At 38.8% G+C, this 20401-nt stretch overlaps 1 long non-coding RNA gene across 1 annotated transcript in view; it reads right to left on the reverse strand.

Annotated features, from left to right (window-relative positions):
* LOC143435337 (uncharacterized) overlaps positions 1-20401 on the reverse strand; it is a 319574-nt gene that overhangs the window by 11048 nt on the left and 288125 nt on the right. Inside the window, exon 11 of the long non-coding RNA XR_013105549.1 lies at positions 18093-18167. This is a non-coding gene — a long non-coding RNA (uncharacterized LOC143435337). The remainder of the gene's footprint in view (positions 1-18092; positions 18168-20401) is intronic.

A 20401-nucleotide genomic window follows, 5' to 3' on the forward strand; every position in this document is an offset into this window, starting at 1 on the left:
GTCATGGTCAAGTTAATTTTGACAACCATCTTTCTAATTTACAGGTCGCTACCTTTTTGCTGTATTTTCTTATATTAGAGAACAAAGATCTTTTGTCTTTTACTGTTTTTATCAAGACATCTATCCTCTCCTCCCATTTATCCCCAGTCACCTCCTGAAACCCTCACTCCAAATACCATCACACTAATAATTGCAGTTTCAACTAAGGAATGTGAAGAGGGTATAAGTATTCAGACTGCAGTAGTTTAGATTTTGCAATGAGAATAACTTGCCTACGGTGTTTTCCTAAACCTGTAGCATTCAATATAACCACAGCAAGCTCAGACTTACAGTTTTCAATTAAGAGGAAGGTTTACTTAAAATAAAATGAGGACTTAAGGGACACTTAGAATGAAATCACATGGCTGTCTTTATAAGCTTGGATACTTTCAAAGCTGAAGCTAAAGATAATCTTGTGCAGTTAAACATTAATATTTGGCTAATCCTGGGCTTCCCTAGTGAGTGCTTTGCACTTCACTGAATGTTGTTAATAAATATTCCAGGACAATGAATGTCTATAATATTGACTGTGTAAGGGCCATATCCACTTTTTCCCAAACCAACAGCAAGACACTAAATTAAAAACCTGCCATTTATTTTTATCACAGAAACATAGACACATTTCTAATACTAAACTGAAGTGCTATATGTCACCTAGTTTAAGATTGTTTGCTTTGAGGACTTACCCAGTTGTGTCTTATGCATAGACTTCTTACATAGTCATTCCTTGTACATGGTGTTATATTTAGACATTACTGTTGAAAGCTTTCTGTGTTAACATCTTTATAATCTGGGGCAGAAGTCACTGGCATACACCTGTACAAAGCACACAAAGTTGAAGCTAAAACCATCTTTCCCCAGATCCATCCCTCCCTTCAAAAAATGGTAGGGCTCCCAGGGATAACAAACACACATTATAATAATGTTACAATAAGGCTCAACCCCTCGTATTAAGGCTGGGTTAGTCAACCCAGTAGTAGAAAAAGATTTAGGGTCTTCTGTGTGTGTTCTTTAACTATTCTCACACTTTTCTTTATCTATTTTGTATTTGTGGAATAGTTGATGATGAGAGAATGGAAGAAAACTGGCAAATGACACATTACAGAGTAAATAGACCAAGAGAACTCTCTATGGAGAGATGGGCGGTGAAGAATTGTATCTCATGAAATCAATCAGTTAGCATTCCTGTGACCTCACATGACAGACATTTTATCTCAGCTTGAATGAGGGCCAAACCACAAGCCTACTGGGGCAGGCATCCAAATCCAGAAGAAGCGAGTTTCGTTCAGTCTGATAAGGACATGCTCAATGTCATTTGGAATGTATGTCCCTGTCTTCTGTTGTTTCTTTACTCACCTCTAACCTATACACACTCCAGTAGCCTCTGGATCACAACATTATTATTACTAACATGATCAGTAAAGAATGCAGAGGCTTTTCACTCATTCATTCTCGAAAATATCTTCTTGCTAACCTAGGGCTGGAGTTGAGTGAGAGAGTGATAGTGTACATCTTGTGTGTGTGTTGTCCTTAGCATGCACAAGAACTGAACCTGGGTTCAACCCAGTTCAATAACTAAATCTATTCAAAAGTCTCCTTACATTCTATTTCCTCTGCTCTGATCCATGTCTACTCCTGAGCTAGTGGCCAGAGCAGTATAATTCCAATGAACATGGAGCCAGAAGCACTGACTTTTGCCCTGCACTAAAAATAAGAAAATGTGTTCACTAAAATACATTTACAATTATTACTATGAAGTATGGGAAAATGGATGCTGAGCAGCAAAGACAAACATGTTCACTACTATCTCTCTGTATAAATCTATACTATACACAGTATTGCTACACATGTAATTTAAATAAAACTAAATTGAGGTCTGTTCTTTTAAAAAATTATTCAATTAATTTATTTTTTATTCAAGCTTTCTTCTTCATATGACATAATCTGAGTGTATAATTTTCCCTCCCCTAATTCCTCTCTGATCCTTCCTACCTCCCTAACTGTCTAACTTTATGTTCTTTCTCTATCTCACAAAAAGAAGAAACACAAAAATCAAAACAACCTAACATAAAACAAACATACTCAAAACCTAAACTGTACAAAATGCATGAAGTCCACTTTGTGTTGGCTCACTACTCCTATGCATGGGACCCATACTAGAGAATGGTCAATATAACCAGTGACACTCTTTTGGAGAAAAATGATTTTGTCCTTGACATAGATATCAATTTGCAAATAGCTTCTTGATTAGAGACTCATTTCCACTTTCCAAGCTGGGATTTCTTTTTTCTAATTTGCCCTTGTGCACATCTTGTATGTGTTGTCCTAGTCTCTGTAAGTTCATATGTGTATCAGTCCAGCTATATCTAAACGCTGCTGTTTCCCTGGAGTTTTATAGCATCTCTCATGTGGGGAGCCAACAGAAGGTGGCTATCATCCTTGCAGCCATCTTGAGCCATATACCCTGAAAAGAGACTTGATTACATCAGCCTGCAACAGCTGAGCACACACTGATAACATCTTGTTTTAGATACCCAGGATCTTCCCTTGGGTGTGTGAGACTTAAAGCTGTGATTTAGAACTGAGAGTTAAGGGCATGACTTAGAGGTCAGATTTAGAGATAAGACCTAAGGGTGTGACTTAAGGGCATGGCTTAGAAGTGAGACATATAAAAGGCAACAGAGGCAGACAGAGAAAGCAACAGATTATTAGGCACTAGGAAGTACAACTTGGAACTAGGAATTAGGTTAGAGAGTGCAACTTGGAGTACAACTATGAGTAGGAATTAGGAATTGAGGAAGAAGACACTTGGACTAGAGAATTCGGAAGAAGGATTATTAGGTATTAGGCACTTGACACTTGGAAGAAGTAACTTGGAACTTGGAGGAAGAACTTGGAATTAGACAGTAGGCACTTGAGACTTGAGGGAGGCAACAATTATTAGACACTTGGAGAGAAGAGAGACTGAAGAAAAACAGGATTGAATCACACTCTGTCTGGTCTCCATTCTTCACGTCCATCCTCACTCTCTCTCTTGCTGAACCCGACCCGGGGACTGGAGCAGCTTGGGGCAGTGTGAACTCTAACAGTTTAGCCCCCAAGGCTTTTGACAGTGCGGGTTCCAACATTGACAGAGAGGTCCAGGACATTTTAGCCGCCAAAACGTGGGGTAGCTCGGGCTGCAACATTTTTGGCGTCTAAACAGGGACAGCAAGAACTAGAGACCCAGTGAGGGACATTACTAGAAGAAGGGTCTGCAGAAAATTCAGAAGTGAAACAAAGGTGATCACTGTGGGAATCTGCCGTGTTGAGAAAGGTAAGTCATGTTAATGAAAATGGGGCAAGAAATAAGTCAGCCTGAACTCAACTCTTTGTTTTTGTTTTGCTGTTTGCTGCTCATGTGTGTTAATTGCCTGCTTTTGTTTCATTACCTGAATGCTGTCTTTCATGTTCAAAATAAAAAGAAACGTATTTATCTGAAATTAGGATCTAAAATACAACCAAAGGTTGATGACAATTTGTCAGAGCCAGATTGTACTGACCTAGAGGAAGAGGCAACTGAACATTATGACCCTGAGTGGCCCTCTTCCTGAAGACCCCCTCCCTATGTGCCTCTGCCTCCAAGTGCTCCCCCAATGGAGATGGTGGTTATAGATCCCAGACGGAAGTTACAGGAAAAAAATATCTGTTCTTAAACAACAAATAGAGTTAGAAAAAGAGTATCCGGACTTAATTAATCAGCTACAAGAATTAAAGACAGGGAAGATTTCTCAAGGGGTAAACTGCGAAAATCCCCCAGCTCCTTGCATTCCTCAACCAGGAATCCAAAGGCAGTCTCTATCACCTAGCTTAAGATTAGCCACAGATCATCCAGAGAAGGGAGACGCTGAGGCTTTCCCTGTATCAGAGACCAGAGACAATCAAGGGATTGCTTGGAGACATCACACAGGGTTTAATTTTCAAATTATTAAGGAATTAAAAAATGCAGTATCACAATACGGTGCCACTGCTCCCTTTACTCTTGAAATTTTAGAGTCTGCCACAGAGGAGTGGCTGACTCTTAGTGATTGGAATACATTAGTGAGAGCAGTTCTTAGTGGTGGTGGCTATCTAATTTGGAAATCAGAGTATCACGAGAATTGTAAAGAAACAACTAGGAGAAACATTCAGGCAGGCAATGGTTGGTCTTTTGATGCCTTAGTAGGAGAAGGGCAATTTGCTTCTTGTGATAACCAGATGCAATATGACCCAGGTTTATTTGCTCAAATTCAAAATGCAGCCATGAAAGCTTGGCATAAACTCCCAGCAAAAGGGGATCCTGGTGCATCCTTAACAGCAGTCAGACAAGGACCTGATGAACAATTTTCTGATTTTGTTCATTGATTAATGATGACAGCAAGGAGGATTTTTGGTAATGCAGAGGCAGGTGTAGATTATGTGAAACAACTTGCATATGAAAATGCCAATCCTGCCTGCCAAGTGGCCATTAGACCCTACAAGAAAAAGACAGACCTTACAGGGTATATCAGACTCTGTTCTGACATAGGGCCCTCCTACCAACATGGCTTAGCTATGGCTGCTGCCATGCAAGGAAGAGATTTTTTGGCTAGTAGAAACCAAAAGGCCTGTTTTAAATGTGGCAAGCCTAGACACTTTGCAAGAGATTGCAAGGCAGAAAATGAGTTAACCCAGAGACAGCCCAGAAAACAGCCTGGGCTCTGCCCACTTTGCAAATGTGGAAGGCATTGGACTAGTGAATGTAGGTCCAATAGAGACCCACAAGGAAACACCCTTTCCCATAATCAGGGAAACAGGAACAGGAGCCAGCTCCAGGCCCCGAACCGACACAAGCCAAAACAGGCTTATGGAGCAGTCAGTGTCATACCAGCAAACAACAATCCCTTTCAGAACTTAGTCAAGCAACACCAGGAAGCACAGGACTAGACCTCACTTCTGTCACCCACATAGTATTAACCCCAGAAATGGGACCTGAGGCCTTACCCACTGAAGTGGCTTTATCAGATTTGTGATCTAACTTGGATCAGGCCATAAAGGCTCTTGAGTTACATCACCTTAATTCTAAAACTTTTTAAATTATGTTTAAAATTACCAGAGAACAAGCTAGACAAATTGTTTAACAACATTAATCATGTGTTACACTTTTACCAGTTCCTCATTTGGGCGTAAATCCAAAGGGACTGATACCAAACAGTATCTGGCAAATGGATGTTACTCATTATAATGAATTTGGCAAGCAAAACTATATACATGTATGTGTAGACACATACAGTGGTTTAATTTATGCAACATTACAAACTGGAGAGGCAAGCAACCATGTGATCACTCATATGCTTGCTACAATCGCTGTATTGGGTGTGCCTAAACAGATAAAAACTGACAATGGCCCAGGTTATAAAAGCTCCAGTTTCCACCAATTCTGTGAAAAATTGGGAATACTATATAATGACACTTGGTTACCCACCTTATTATTTACTGGAGAACATTGTTTAGACCCAGGAGAAAACCCACTACCACAGTTATTATAGTTGTTTTTTGGGTTTGAGATTGACTAGAGCAGGAACAGGGATTTCCTTACTTGTTTTGTTAAGATCAAAGCTATGATCAGTTTTGTAGTTCTATAGATTTAGATTCTGCTATAACATATTTGTAAACAGAATAGAAGAGGCTAATACTTTTTACTCCTCTGATAGAGGGAGTTATGAGTTGCCCTTTAAAAAGAGTGTTGCTGTTATACTAACTATTCAGGCATTGTTAAGTCTCTTGTCTCTCAGGTCCATGTTGTTCAAAAAACTGATGGCTTTTGTATGACAACAGATAGACGCTAATCAAATGAAACCCACACAGGTTCATTATTACAGGCTGGAAGTAGGGGATTGTAAAGCCTCTGTCATCGAGACTAACAAGGTATATGCCCTAACTTATGCGCTAAGCCGGTTAGTCAAAGATGGGTAAGAGAACACTTCAAGACCCTTGCTCCTAAAAAGGGAGGCCTCATCATCCTAAGACAGGAGCTCAACCAATGGCTGTTGAGTATCCAAAGATGGGAAAGGGAGGCTGGGGTTATTTGTTCCAACCTAAGACAGACACAATTTCTGTAAGTTTTCCAATATCTCTACCCTCTTCTTCTTAGATTCCCTAAGTCTTGAGGGATAATATCATCTTTAGAGCTAGAGCTAAGTGCTCCAAAGACTTTTGCTCTCTGCATATTTTCCAGTTGTGGGTCTGAAGTGGAAATTCCTGTTTGTTTGTTTTTTTTTCAAACTCAGTTGTGTTACATGATGTTTTCCTGGAAGATGTCTTGTGAGAAGATGTTTTGTTGAAGAAGGTACATGAGAGAGTATGTCATGTTTTGCTAGAGTGGGCACTTGAAAAGCTACATGATAGGTAGAGTGTAAGTGGGACCCCATAAACAGTGAGAGGATGTTCTTGCATTGCTATGCCTTGCAACACTTTGCTGGTCTTTTCTTATCTTCACTTCACAGAGAGAAATGCACCAAAGAACTTCTTATGGTATTCCAGCTGACTCTTGTTGCTTCCATTGACTGATACAGATTCACTGGAGTTTTGCAGTCTAGCTGCTACAACTGATTTGTATGTAGTGTTTGCTGTTGGACTAGATTGCTGGAATCCTGACAACAAAGAGTAGAATTGCCTCCAACTAACTACTTCTAAACAGTCTACATCCCCCTTTACCTATAAACCTTCTTTTCCCCTACCTCTGGTCAAGTGTCTAGAAAGGAGGTTGAAGTGATCTGGTACTCTAAATAAATAAATAATGTTTAGAAACATCTAAGTCTACATGGGCCTTTGTGTCAATCCACTGAAAGAAGCTTCTCTGATGAGGTTTGAGCTAGTCCTTGAGCTATGTATGTAGCAATGTGACATTAGGAATCACTATGTTGCTGTTCCTTTCATGGAGTAATAGTAGTAGGTTCCTCCACAGGCTCATGGCCTATGTAGTCTCAGGTTCGTGGCCACTTCAGTGTCATGTATGAGGTCTGTGTTATGGATTGACCTTAAAGTCAATCAAAAAGTGGTTTGTGACTCCCATAAAATTTTTTCCACCATTACACTACTATATCTTGCAGGTAAATTACTCTTTGTAGCTGGAAGATATTAATGATTGCCTTGCTCTTCTGGGCATGTGAAAAGTACCTTCTGGCAACATGCATGATATTAAGTACAGATAAAGCTTTTAGTTGGCCACCAGCTTGATTTCTCCACATTCAATGACATAAGTAAGTTGTGTCTTCAGGAATAGGGCCTTAATCTTAGGTGATTGAGGGTGCCTCATCTGATTTATCAACTAATAATCTTTGATAAAGTCTACTTTAACAGATTGCCATAACTAAATAGCACAGTAATTTGAACTTAAAACCATCCCTGAAATGTGGAGTAGATGGTGTAATAATTGTTATTTGTTATTTTTATTGCTGTTGTTAAATGAACTGATGCAATGAGAAGCAAAGATATAGCTGAGCATGGTGGCATGCATTTGAAATCCAAATATTTAAGAATCTAAGGTAGCAGAATTATTAGTTTGAGACTAGTCAGGGCTAAGTTTCAAGCAAGTAAACCTCCTGAACTACAATGGACCTCTCTCTCTCACACACATGCACACACACACACACACACACACACACACATCTTGTGTTTTTTTTCCCTTAAGGAAAAGAATATAAGAATAAACTCTTATCAGTTTTTTGAAGTAGCATAGGTCTATTGTTTATCCATACCCAAGAGTACTTCATATCCTGGGGCTCTGAGGAAACAGTTATTATGACACAGACTCAGAAGAAATAGGTGACAATGGGAGCTCCGTTTTGATAACTTTATCTCATTCTCTGATTAAGCATATTATGTACCTGTTATCCTAGTTTGCATTCTAATGCTATGATAACCACAATGGCTATAAACCAGTTGGGAAGAAGAAGGTTTACTTGGCTTACAAATTCTCATCACAGTTCATTGTTAAGGGGAGTCGGTGGCAGGGGCAACGGAGGACTCCTACTTACTGGCCTGTTCCTCATTGTTTGCTCAGCTTGCTTTCTTATGTAACCCAGGGGTAGTACCACTCATAATAAACTAGGCTTTCCCTCATCAATCATTAATCATGATGATGCTCCACAAATGTGCTCACAGAACAATCTGATGGAGACAATGTCTCAGTTAAGTCCCATCTGTCTAGGTTTGTGAGAAATTGAGAGGACATGATGAACACACTGATCTGTTATGCTTTCACCTCCATTGAGCTCGTTCATGTGGCTGAATCTGCACAAAGGATGCTTGATGAGGAGTTTACCCCATCACCTGTATTCTGCTTGCACTATTGGTTTGGCTATCACATGCCCTGTCTAGTCAGTAGCCACCTGTTACAAAATAGAATGCTAAGACCACACAGCTTCATCTAGAGAGATTTGCAGAAAGAATCCTCCAAATAGAGACTGTGCATAGAGATTGGAGCAGAAAAATTAGCAGACTATTTGAGGCCATGCCTAGAATGATATCCATAATGTCCTCATGATTAAAAGGACTCAAGAGAGTGATACTGAAGTTATAATTCGAAGCAATCATATAGAGATAAATGGTGGAATGTGCTTGTAATCCCAGAACTTGGTAGGCTAAAGCTAGGGGATTGTTACTTCTAGGACAGACAGTACTGTATAGCAAGATGCAGACCAATTCAGGCTACTGTAAGGCCATTTGTCTCAAAGGTAGAAAAAGACAAACTACATTCTCAAAAACTTATAAATAAATTAATAAAATTTTTCAACATAAAACAGTTATGTAGTATGGGGCTGGGGAACTGTGGAGGTGTGGGGACAGGCCTAAAGAAAGACTGGGTTCGAGGTGTGTCCAAATTCCAGAAATTTTCATGTAGCCCATAATAGCCATGTTAAACTTTCTGTCCCTCCCGTAAGGTCAAGTCCAGCAAGCACCTGGAATTCCTACTTATGCTAATGAGGCAGCCACAGTGCCCTGACCCAAGCCAATGATGTACGCTCCTGCTGATGGCCCCTACTCACCCCCAAAGGTTTAAATAGCCTTTGTTTCCCTCATTAAAGTGAGCTATCTCACTGAAGCTGCCTCCAGAGACTCTGTTCTAGTCATACTCACTGCTGCCTAAGATCATTCAACTCATGGCTTTTCTTGCCCTGCTTCCTCCTTCAGGATCTGCCAATTGTGATCATAAGAATCATGCCAATTCAGAATGGGAAATGGAGCCTGAGGAACTATCTGGTGTTCAATATGTTAAATTTATCAAATAAAATAACCAGAAAATACTGGATAAGACAAAAATTAAAAAATAAAAATATTACATTTATCCCTTTTGTGCTGAGTGAGCTTCCAACTAAAGACTAGGTGAGCAAGAATGTGAAGTATAGCTTGGCCTGGAATAGCTGAGCAGCCCTGACAAAACTTGTAAAAAAAAAAATCAGCTAAAGGTGAATGAAGACTTAGCAGAGTGAGACATATACTTGAGTCCTTGGCTCTGGACTCTGAAGAACCTATTTTGAGTCCATATTTTGTTACTTATTAGCAGTTTAGCCCTTAAAAGTTGTATGTCCACACTAAACATCAGTTTCTTCACCTGTGAAATTAGGATATTCACAATAATTAGCACAGTATGTTGGCTTAAGGGGTAGATGAGGTCATACAAGTGATAAGCTGTAAGAGTGGATAATTAATACTCAACACAACAACCTTCTGTGATCATGTTGTCTCTAAGAAGACCAGGAGGTAAAGATTGAAGCCAGGTAAAGATTGAAGCCTTAAGAAGGAGACTGACCTGAAAGAGCAAAGACCAGGTTCATCATCAGATGTGTTGGGTGCTTCACTGTCTGAAGGAAGGTTTAATTATAGGGAGAAGAAAAAAAATGTGCTGGGGAAGAGAACAGAGATGACTCTGTTAGAAAAAGTATCATTACTCATTTATAGGAATATATAACTTTCTTAATTTAAACTATGATTAATGTGTAAGTTATCAACCTTTTATACTGTTGAAAAAATATTCTGAAACTAACTGGAAAGATCAATAAAAGTGATTTTAATTTATACAAGTATCATGTGAGCTTTCTTTCAAAGTAAATCATGTAAAATAATGTTACTTAAGGATTGAGTGTCTGTAGGTATATTTAGAAGACTATAATGTATTGATATATGTTTCAATTACTTCTCTATGCTATGTCATTTAATACTACTTGAGAAGGTGTGATTAATCTCACTGGGGTCTATGGGAAATTCTGCACACATGTTGAGCATCACTGTCTCTTACCAACTTCTCAAGCTATAAATCATCCTTTCTCAATTATTCTACCCAATACATGCAGATACACACACACAGAAACACACACACAGAAAAACACACACACAGAGAGACACAAAGGTACACACACAAACACGAGATCACCACAATCTTTTGTTTATGAAGCTTAAGTGCCACTCAGGTGGTCCATAATTTATGTTCTCACTATCATGCCCTTAGTCTAAGGCAGTCACATTGATTGCATCTTGCAGACTCCAAACACCTTTCTGAGACACTGTCATGACTTACAAGCCACTTTCACTTATGTTCTTCTCCAGTCCTCATTGTGAAACACAATGTAATCATGCTTGTCTAATCCTTAAAAGCCAACAATTGTTTCTTGTAGACCTTAGATGAAATCAAATCTTTCTGACACAATGTACATGGCTTCTGTCGGGCTGAGATCTACTTGTAATGCTTCATCTGTCACTGATCTCTAATCTGTACTCGCCATCAGTTTCTGCATTCTTTGTAACTCATAGCTTACCCTCTGTCTTCCTCACATCTGCCTGGATATACCTGAACAGCTAGACTCTGCACAGGAATTCTTCAAAGTAAAAGCTGTAAATTGTTTCTTTCTGATAACTTCCCTCTTCTAATTCACCCTTCATGACAACCACCACACACAAAATTACCTGCTTACTCTTTTGCTCATCTAGCTGCATTCTCATCGAAAACCATGGCAGTTTTGTGGGCAGTCAAAATTGCAATGGTAAATAGCTGAACCTACAGTGCTGAAGGAATATAATATTTATTGAATAAATTGAATTTTGAAATAATGCTATAAGATCAAGTAGAAATTATTTGAATTTGGTGCTGAGTAATTATATTAATCATTTTAATTATTTATCTGGAGATCCCATTTAATTTACATCCTGCAAATGAGATATACTAAAAAGCATAAAGGGCATTTATATACACAAAATTTAAGTCAGATAATGCATGTTTATATTAACTAAAAGATATCCTTTCTTTTAAGACTTTGATTTCATATATGCATTGGCTTCATAGCTATGGATGTGATTTTATAAAATAGAAAAATCTGTTTTTCACAAATATCTCTCTTTGCTACTAAAATTTTGGCAAGAGATTAACTGTGCAATTTCCCTGGATTTTTTCCTCTGAACTCTTTTGCAATCCAAATAGTTTCTTTATATTGAATTAATATAAATTTTTGTTCAGTGTATAAATAATCTTGTAAGAGAAAGAATCAAGTGTGAAATCTGGTGCTTGGACATGTCTATGCTAGCCAATCTGAGCTGACTGAAGAATGTCACAAATGTAGATGTGGCTTAATTGTCAGTGTGGGCCAAATGGTATAATGTGATAACTATAATGCTTGAGGCTCAGTTGTACATAGATTTCTCAAAAAAACACGCCCCCAATATACACAGGTCATTTCAATTCAACCCTAAAATAACAGAGCCTAAATTATTAAATAGAATCAGTTTCAGACACCTCAAATTAAACCAGAAGCCAATTAAGGTTCAGTACTGTGGGGTATTGTGAACTAATTCTCCCAAACTCCAGGGACAAGGTTCTTTCTAACCCAGTTCTAAAAATAAGAAAACTGAAAGCCTTAGACTATTTTGTTTCACCCAGGTTATCCACTGAGCTCATGGCTGTCTGTGTTCAGGAAGCGAGGACAGGACAGCTAAGTGCAGGCTGTGACAGGGTAGAAAAGCGTTTTAGGGTTAAGATACAATGACTCATGTAAGGACATTTCAGTAAAGAATAAGTAAATACTCTGATGGGAGGAGTTGGGGAGGAAGAAGAGGAGACAGAATGGGGAGAGGAGAGGCAGGAGAGAGGAGAGAGAGAGAGAGAGAGAGAGAGAGAGAGAGAGAGAGAGAGAGAGAGAGAGATAGATCATTTTACCCTTGTTGACTGTTGCCAATAGTAGCAGTGAGGGTAGCACACGTGTGTTTCTATTTCCTGCAATCCGCTGGTGTTCCTAATAGTTGCCAAGGGCAGCTCACATTTCCTCCATGTGACTGAGGGTTGTGGTGTTTGATGATTCTATTAATTCTGCTATGATGTGAGCTGAACTTGCTGAGACTTCATTCCTCCCTTCATTCATGTCCAGTCCCTCCACTCTACTCTGTCTAGGAGGAACTCTATCTTCCTTGTAAACATGTATCTCCAATCCTTTGGTTGGTTCAGCTCACAGCATCACTGGAATTTTGACACCTTGAGCAATGGCAGACAAAACCTAGCACTTTCATCTCAAATGGGAAGTGTATCATCACATCTGGCCAGAGGTTAAAGAAAACTTATCTTCTTTCTAGATTGTAATCTAGAAACCTCAACTGTGGAACTGCGGGGAGTTGGGGGGAGTGAAGGCCCGCTGAAAGAACTGAAGGACCATGTGTTGGGCGGTTGGTGATTCCCTCTGCAGGAGCTGTGCAGTGGTGAGAGGCCACCAGGACACACCTGGGCAGGGAGTGAACTCAGCCTGATTCCACAGGGGGACAGGGCTCTCTAGTTAGGGGTGGCCAGGGGCTGATTGGTCTCAATTCTGGAGCTTTGGGAGCTCTGAGGTGCTAGGAAGCCATAGCAGAACAGAGACGAGGAGCACGCAAGCACTGCACTGGCCTGCATGCCAAGAGAGATGAGGGGAAAGGAGAGGACTCTGGCGGTGCCCCTCAGAAAGTGCTGGTTTGTTCTGCTTGCTTGGCTTTAAAGGTGCCTCCTGTGGCTGGAACACAGAAAAGTCCTGCAGGCCCCGATAACACCAGAAAGTCTGGGCTACACCCTCTGGCCTTTAGGTAACTCATTAATATGGAAATCTCTTGAGGCTGAAGCCTGTATTCACACCCTCTACCTGTGTGCAGCGACATCTCTTTGGGAGGGGCTGCATAGTCTATGTGACTGAATGGCCCAGATCAAATGGCAATCTACGCCACATGTTAGAAGCCTGGATTCTGGGAGTGTGGCGGAATAGATGCCTGTCCCTTGTAGGGTCTCCAGGCTACTTCCAGCCAGCACTTCTACCAAAAACCAAGACTCCTTTCACGGCCCCACATTCAACCAAGATTGCCAATGATGCCATAAAATCAAAACCAAAATTATCCATGATAATTACAATATCTGGCTGTATTGTCACCAAAACTATGTTACTATTTGTTACGCTCTACCACCAGGGATTTTCATCAGTAAGTTTGGACTGAACCTAAAGACGGCCTGTATAGACATTCAGATACTGCCAAACAGACCAGCACTCTTAGAAAGCCATTGTCTACACTGCAAAACATATTTCACATTTCATAGCGTGGTGTTCAGACACTGTCAATTTAGCTCCCCACCCATGTTCTTATCACTGGTGCTGAATCCACAAAATGGATGCCAAATACATCAAAGTTCCACACCATGCCTTGTACTTTTCATAAGCAATCTCTCCTTTTTCTTTGTTTACTTACTTACAATCCACTGTCTTTCAGGCTCTGGGATGCCAGCCACTCACTGAGATTTTCCCAACACTCCCTCCTCTCTTTTCCATTCACCTGCAATGGCAGAGCTAGCCACTCACTTTGTAGGACTACACCTAGCAACTGACCCTATCTTTACTGCAAACAATGTACCATCTTATCATACTCACTTTCCTATTTTCTTTTTAGCTCTAACACCTTCCTGGCTGAGACTGTCTTATTAACTTGTATATGTCTGGGTTTTAGTGGAACAATGTCTTACAGTTATTATTTGATCATTGAATGAAAATAGATGGATAGATGTGTTAAACCATTTTTAAGTCTCCTGAACTGGCTCACATACATTTCTATTTAAGTTTATGTAAGGAAAGCTTATGCATTTGGAGGGGAAAAAACCCACCTCAGGAGCACTATGTCTTTTCAATGAAAGACGAAATGTGGAACTAAAAGCAGTGCAACTAAACCCACAGTGTCCTTGTGCCTAATGAAGACACACACTGAGAATAATTTGGCTAATGGAATATTAGGCCACATAAGTGGCTACCTAGCAATTCTCTAAGAACAAAGAGACTCTAGCAATTCTGTTGTATTCTTGGCGACACTGAAGAAAGCCAGCATGAATTTATGGCATTCACTGTGCTTAAGTAGAAAGGATCTAGGCCATCTTTACAAGGAGGAGAAACAATTCACTTTAAATATGGCAAGGAGTGGGAGGAAGGATTAGCCCTGAATATAAATTATTAACGAACAACCAAAATAAAAATTTTAGGTCTCTCTTAGGCCAGTCGGTGACATAAATCTCTCTATGTTTTATAGCATATTACCCAAGTGTTTCATATAGCTCATTTATTTATACATACATTATTTTAAAAAATATGTAGCATGAAACACAATAGCTCCAGTAGGGATATTATACTAAGTATGGCAAGGGATTCAAACAAAACTGACCCTTACGCCCAACCTATAAATGTACCCAGTGCAGTATTGCTGGTATACTAAGAAAGACAATTCTTTGTGTGGTATGATTAGGATTTCTGTTGTCTACCATTGAATACTGGTATTATTCCTGGTTCAAGGTAACAAATGTCTCTATGTGTTTCCTAATATATCGGAGGGTCAGAAACACCTACAGTTGAGATTTATCAGACTTATAGTACCCTTATGGGGAACACCCTCACCCCACCCCCCATAACAGCACTTAGCTTTATTCTACCATCCCTCCCCAGATTGAAGGAAATAAAAAAACAACAATGAATGCATTGCTTACATTTTACTTACATTTGCTTACATTAATATTTGCAGGCTACTCACATGGCTCACTAAAGCTTATCTGTCATGGCACTCTAGGAATCAGTTACCAAGGAGATAAATGTAACTTAAATTAGTGTGGTCTATTGGACAACAGGTTGTGTTATCTGGATTAGAATCTTGTTAGGCTACATGTACATAAGAGAATGGTTAATATCCTACCAATACATCATGTGTACAAGTGTACTAAGTTTTGTGGAAAACTAATTTGCATACACTGTAGACAAGCAAGGAAAGAAACTTGGACTGTGGCAGTGACCTCTTGTTTTGTTCCTTAATGATATAACAGAATATTTATTTTATTACTTTATCGATGTAATCAAAACTTGTTTTTTAATACAAAAATAGATAGATTAGAATGTCAGTTTGTTAATTCACAGTAGAGTCTAAACTGTTTGACAGAAACATTTTCATTACCTCCTGAGAGTCATTCCATAAGACACAATTTTATGTAAACCGCCTATCTCCACGTGGAATGTTTCCATCCTTGTCCCACCCAGTTCATTTCAGTGACATTTGAATCTGCATCTTGGTCCATCTTCAATGTGTGCTGAACTGTTTACCCAGGTTAATGAGTGACCTTAAAACCTCAATGGCTATTTTCTTCCCTTTCTTAATCCCTCTTAATGGCTTTTCATTACTCTGAGGTTAAGACCCTGTAAAAATAAAAACTGGAAGATTTAATAGTTATCAAACTGGGTCCCTGAAACAATTCTAAACTAACCTTTTCCAACTGATCAGAAACAATAACAAATGAAAAGTGGGCACATGTGAAGAGAAAGAATTCAAAAGAAATGATTAAATGTGTGGGTAATATAAACCACACTTGGTTCATTGTCTTTATTTCTTCAAGTGATAAGAAATATTTAAAAGAATAATAATGGCATCATTATTATTTATAATGGTGTGGATTTATAATATATGAAAAAGGAAACCTGTAGGATTACAGGATAAGTTAAATTATAATTTTACAAGATTTTCTTTTTATGGAGTTTTGAGAATTTCATACATGTGTACCATATCCATATAATTTCCAACAACTGCTCTGCCCAAACCAACTGTACCCTCACATTCCGCCAACTCCTCTACAAATTCATAACCTCCTCCTCTTCTTTATTGATATCACACACACACACACACACACACACATGTGTATACACATATATACACACACACACAAGAATCCTTCAGTGCCACCTATATGTATATGTATTTACAACTGAGCACTGTGATTTTGACACCTATCAGGAAGTTCGTCACAGGAAAACATGTGTTCTTTCTCAGCAGCCATCACCTACAAGTGTGGGGCCTTGTAAGCACTCCTCTGGCTTTTACAATCTTTCTGCGCATGCCCCTTCTTTGGGGCTTATGTATAGGGATTGTGACATTGGACACCCTATGGTCAGTTGCTCTACACCTTGACAAGTTTTGAATTTCTGAATTAGTGGACAGTTCTACTCGTAATGCTTTGCTGTGAATTTTCTAATTGGATCATCAAGGGTTTTTTTTTTTTTTTTTCATCTTCATTTCAGCTTGAGTTTCCTTCAATATTTTAATCTCTTTGCTCAATTCAGTTTCGTATCCTGGATTACCTTCCTCATTTCATTCAGCATCATAGTTGTGTTTTCTCGACCCTTACTCGGGCATTTATTCCAGTCCTCTTCAAGTTCATTGACAAGTTAGTACTCACGTTCTTCAAGCTTCAGTTCTTTGATCTGCTTAATGATAGCTTTTATAAATTCTGTGTCCCACAGTTCATCTAGGGGATTCTCATCAAAAACCATTTCTGTAGGACTAAGGAAGTTTCATGGGGAATAGAAAGGACATAATGCCTGGCATCCATATTTCTCACGTTTTAGCAGTGTGCGTTATGCCCATGGCATCTATATTTGTTTGCTTTTGATCTGAGATTCTAGGCTGTCTCAGGCTAGACCAGTGCAGGAGCTTCAGCACAGACTTAGCCTGGGAGAAGTCACATTTATAAGGCTTTCTGTTCCCACATATTGTGTACAACATTAATTCCAATAATACTATCTTAGTTTTAAAAAGAAAGAAAAATATTTTAAATAATTAAAAAGCTAGCTATTAAATGGAATAATTAAATAATGTTTATATAATTTTTAAAATGAATTAGAAAGGACAGGGTCATCACTCAGTCATAAAAGGTTTGTCACACCAGTTTGAGAACATGTGTTTGAAGAAGTTGGGCATAGTAGGAATGTGGTTATAAATCAGGTCCTGACCAGTAGAGGTAATGAGATCCTTAGGGCTTGTGAAACAGCCAGTCTTCCCTACTGGATAAGCTATGCATTAGTAAGTAAACCTGTTTCAAAAACAATGAAGAATAACAGCTCAGGGTGCTTTGTCCTACAGCTTCAACATACATGTTCACAGTCTATGCATGTATGTGCATCTAAACATATGCACTTAAACACACTAACATGAACAAGTGTGTACCTATACATACAAACAGAGAAATACTTTAAATGAAATAAAATGCTAGAAAAAAATCCTATTACAAAACTATAGACTAACATGTGTCATATTAATAAGTAGAGAGGTTTAAATCCACCCAAAAAGTAGATGTAAATCTTTATCAGTGTGAATAAGCAAATAAAAGGCTGCATAGTTGATGCAAAACCACAGATACACTGAAGGCAAACTGGTCAAAATTATAGACCTTCCAAAAGAAAAAAGCAGTATAGTTTTAGAAATTCTAGTGTTCTGAAAGTAAATAATACCAAAACTAACAAATGAGACAATTTAACACAAGTAGTAATAATATTAAAAAGTAATGCATATAGAAATACAACTTCATATGGTTTTTAAAAATTATAAAACAAAATGTAGCAAGACTAAATAGAGGGATATAAAATCCAACAAAATAATAACACTCAGATGGACAAAATCTTAAAATAACCAACAGATTTCAAAACTGTAATTAGTAGTAGTAACAGTAGTGGCAGGATAGAAGATTGGAAACAACTGACCTGGTGGATTCTCACTACAGAATAAATCCCCTCTCTCCAGTGCATCTGCTTCCCGCTTCCCAGCTTCTTTAGGCACTGTGCAAAATAGAATGAATGCTAAGAATTAGAAGGGTTTGCTACTTCTTTGACCAAAAAAAAATGAAATTAAACAGTCATAATGCATAATAAACAATTCTATATTTTAATCAAACAATATACTACAAAATTTACTAATCATAACAAACGATAGGAAAAGTTTTAACCTAAGTAATTGTGAATATAAGTAATTACTGGACTGCAGCTGAAGCAGAGGAAGTCTAGTAACACTACATACCTAATTTGAAAAGCAGAGTAGATTTGAAGCCAATCTAAGTATCTATTCTAGGGAATATAAAGGATTAAATTATAAGAACCGATGTCAAACTAAGAGCATTCATCAGTGAGATTTATAGCTAATAGAGAAAGTTGACTATGGCAGACAGAATGGTGCCATAATCTCTGAAGTCTGCCCATGGGTGCCTCACACAGCAAATGGGCTTTAGAGTTATATAATGTAAGGCTATGTAGTTTTGAGCATGAAGATTGGTCTTATTACCTAGATGGGCAAGACTTTAGAAGGAATTTTTTTTTCTATCTGGAGTCAGAGATATATGGTAGAGTGATGTGAACTATTGGAGACCTGGGAGGGACCTCAGGCACTGTTCTGGATTGACACCAAGAGAGTAAAATGACCAGAAAGGTAGTGCCCATAGGGAAGTAAGAGGCCTATGATCAGAGAAACAGAGGAGCAGGGCTAAAATACAGGCTCAAAAGTTTTCCCAGCCTAAGTGAGCTCAGATGAGGCTTCTTCCACAGGACCTCCAGGATGGGAGGAAAGGGAGGGGGAGAGGAAAGCCTTGTGTTTATAAACTGAATGTGTTAAAATCCCTCCCAAAAGAAAATATCAAGCCAACATAATTTTTGAACGATGAGTGCATGTATAAAATGCTGATAGATTTTCATTTCATTTAATTAATGTGTTTGCATCTTAGCTGAATCTGCAAATAGAAAATAGTAACCTTTTAGAATGCTGAAATTCCCCTGACTGAACCATGGTTTGTATATTTGCATATAAATGAAATTAGTTTATTTCTTCAAATTAATACCAGAGTTTAAGAAACACAATCCTCAAATGTGAAATTTCAAAGCCTATTCATATTTCTCAAGCATTCCTCCCCTGGTAAATACATTTCTGTCTGAGGTTGTCTCCTGTTGACATTAGCATGTAGCATCCGTAGAGATCTGGGCAGACAGGTTATCAAGTACAAAGCCATGTACCAATCTGTGAAACATAAATTGTGTTTTAAGATATGAATTAGTTCAGCTTGCCAAACATTTCTCTGAGACATTTTACAACCCTCGGCTAATGAAGCATGGGTCATGATAATGAGGCAGATACTGTTATTTATTTCAGTGTAAGACTCGATATTTTATATTTCTGAATATGGCTGGTTAGTTAAGAAAAACGTGTGAAACAAGATTTGCCCTGATTTTAAGATTCCACTCTGTGTAGTTTGCATTAGACATATATACAAAAAATAGCAAAAGCTGTGCCTGAAGTAGTGAATTGAACAAAACAATATCTTTAAGATTGGTTTCAGTATATGAAGTGTTAAAATCTTGAGTCAGAACCTAATATCCATTTGAATGACCAGAGCCAAAATTAAATAATGATTATAGCTGGGATGACTTAAAGTTCATACGTCTGCCATGACTCATTAAGATCAAAATCTTTCTCCCCCGCCCCCAAAACCTCTTACCCCTAAAGAGTCCTGGGTAGCCTGGGAATTTCTTAATAAGTGAATTTAAAATGAGTAAACACAAAAACTAAATAGGTCAGTGGTTAGGGAAGAGTGGCAGATGGCACACTGGGGCATGGCTTTGGGGAACTCGGAGGGTGAGAGTGCCACAGAGCAAAGCCTTTGGCTCCACAGAGTAGATAAGGGGAAGAGGGCAACAGATACTAGGGCAATGTGTTCTCTGCACATCAAGTGGTAAATACTGAGGTGACAGCTAGCTGCTGCCCCAGAGGACATGGTATCAGCACCAGAGTCGAAGAATCCACTCAGAGTAGATCCTCCAAGACTTCAAGGTAGATGATGCAGAAGAAAAGATGCTGCTACAGAAAACTGCTAAGGGACAGTGAAGCAGAAGTAACCGGGCAATGGGAAGATGAGAACAGGCTGGCGGTCTTGGTTATAGTGAGCCCGAAGGCTTTGGAATGGTTAGGTGCAGGTGCTCATGACAGTTGAAGCATCACCCAGCTGACCGTCCATCATGGCTAGTGGTCA

This window comes from Arvicanthis niloticus, chromosome 21, assembly GCF_011762505.2.
Source record: "Arvicanthis niloticus isolate mArvNil1 chromosome 21, mArvNil1.pat.X, whole genome shotgun sequence".
NCBI classification, from domain to species: domain Eukaryota; kingdom Metazoa; phylum Chordata; class Mammalia; order Rodentia; family Muridae; genus Arvicanthis; species Arvicanthis niloticus.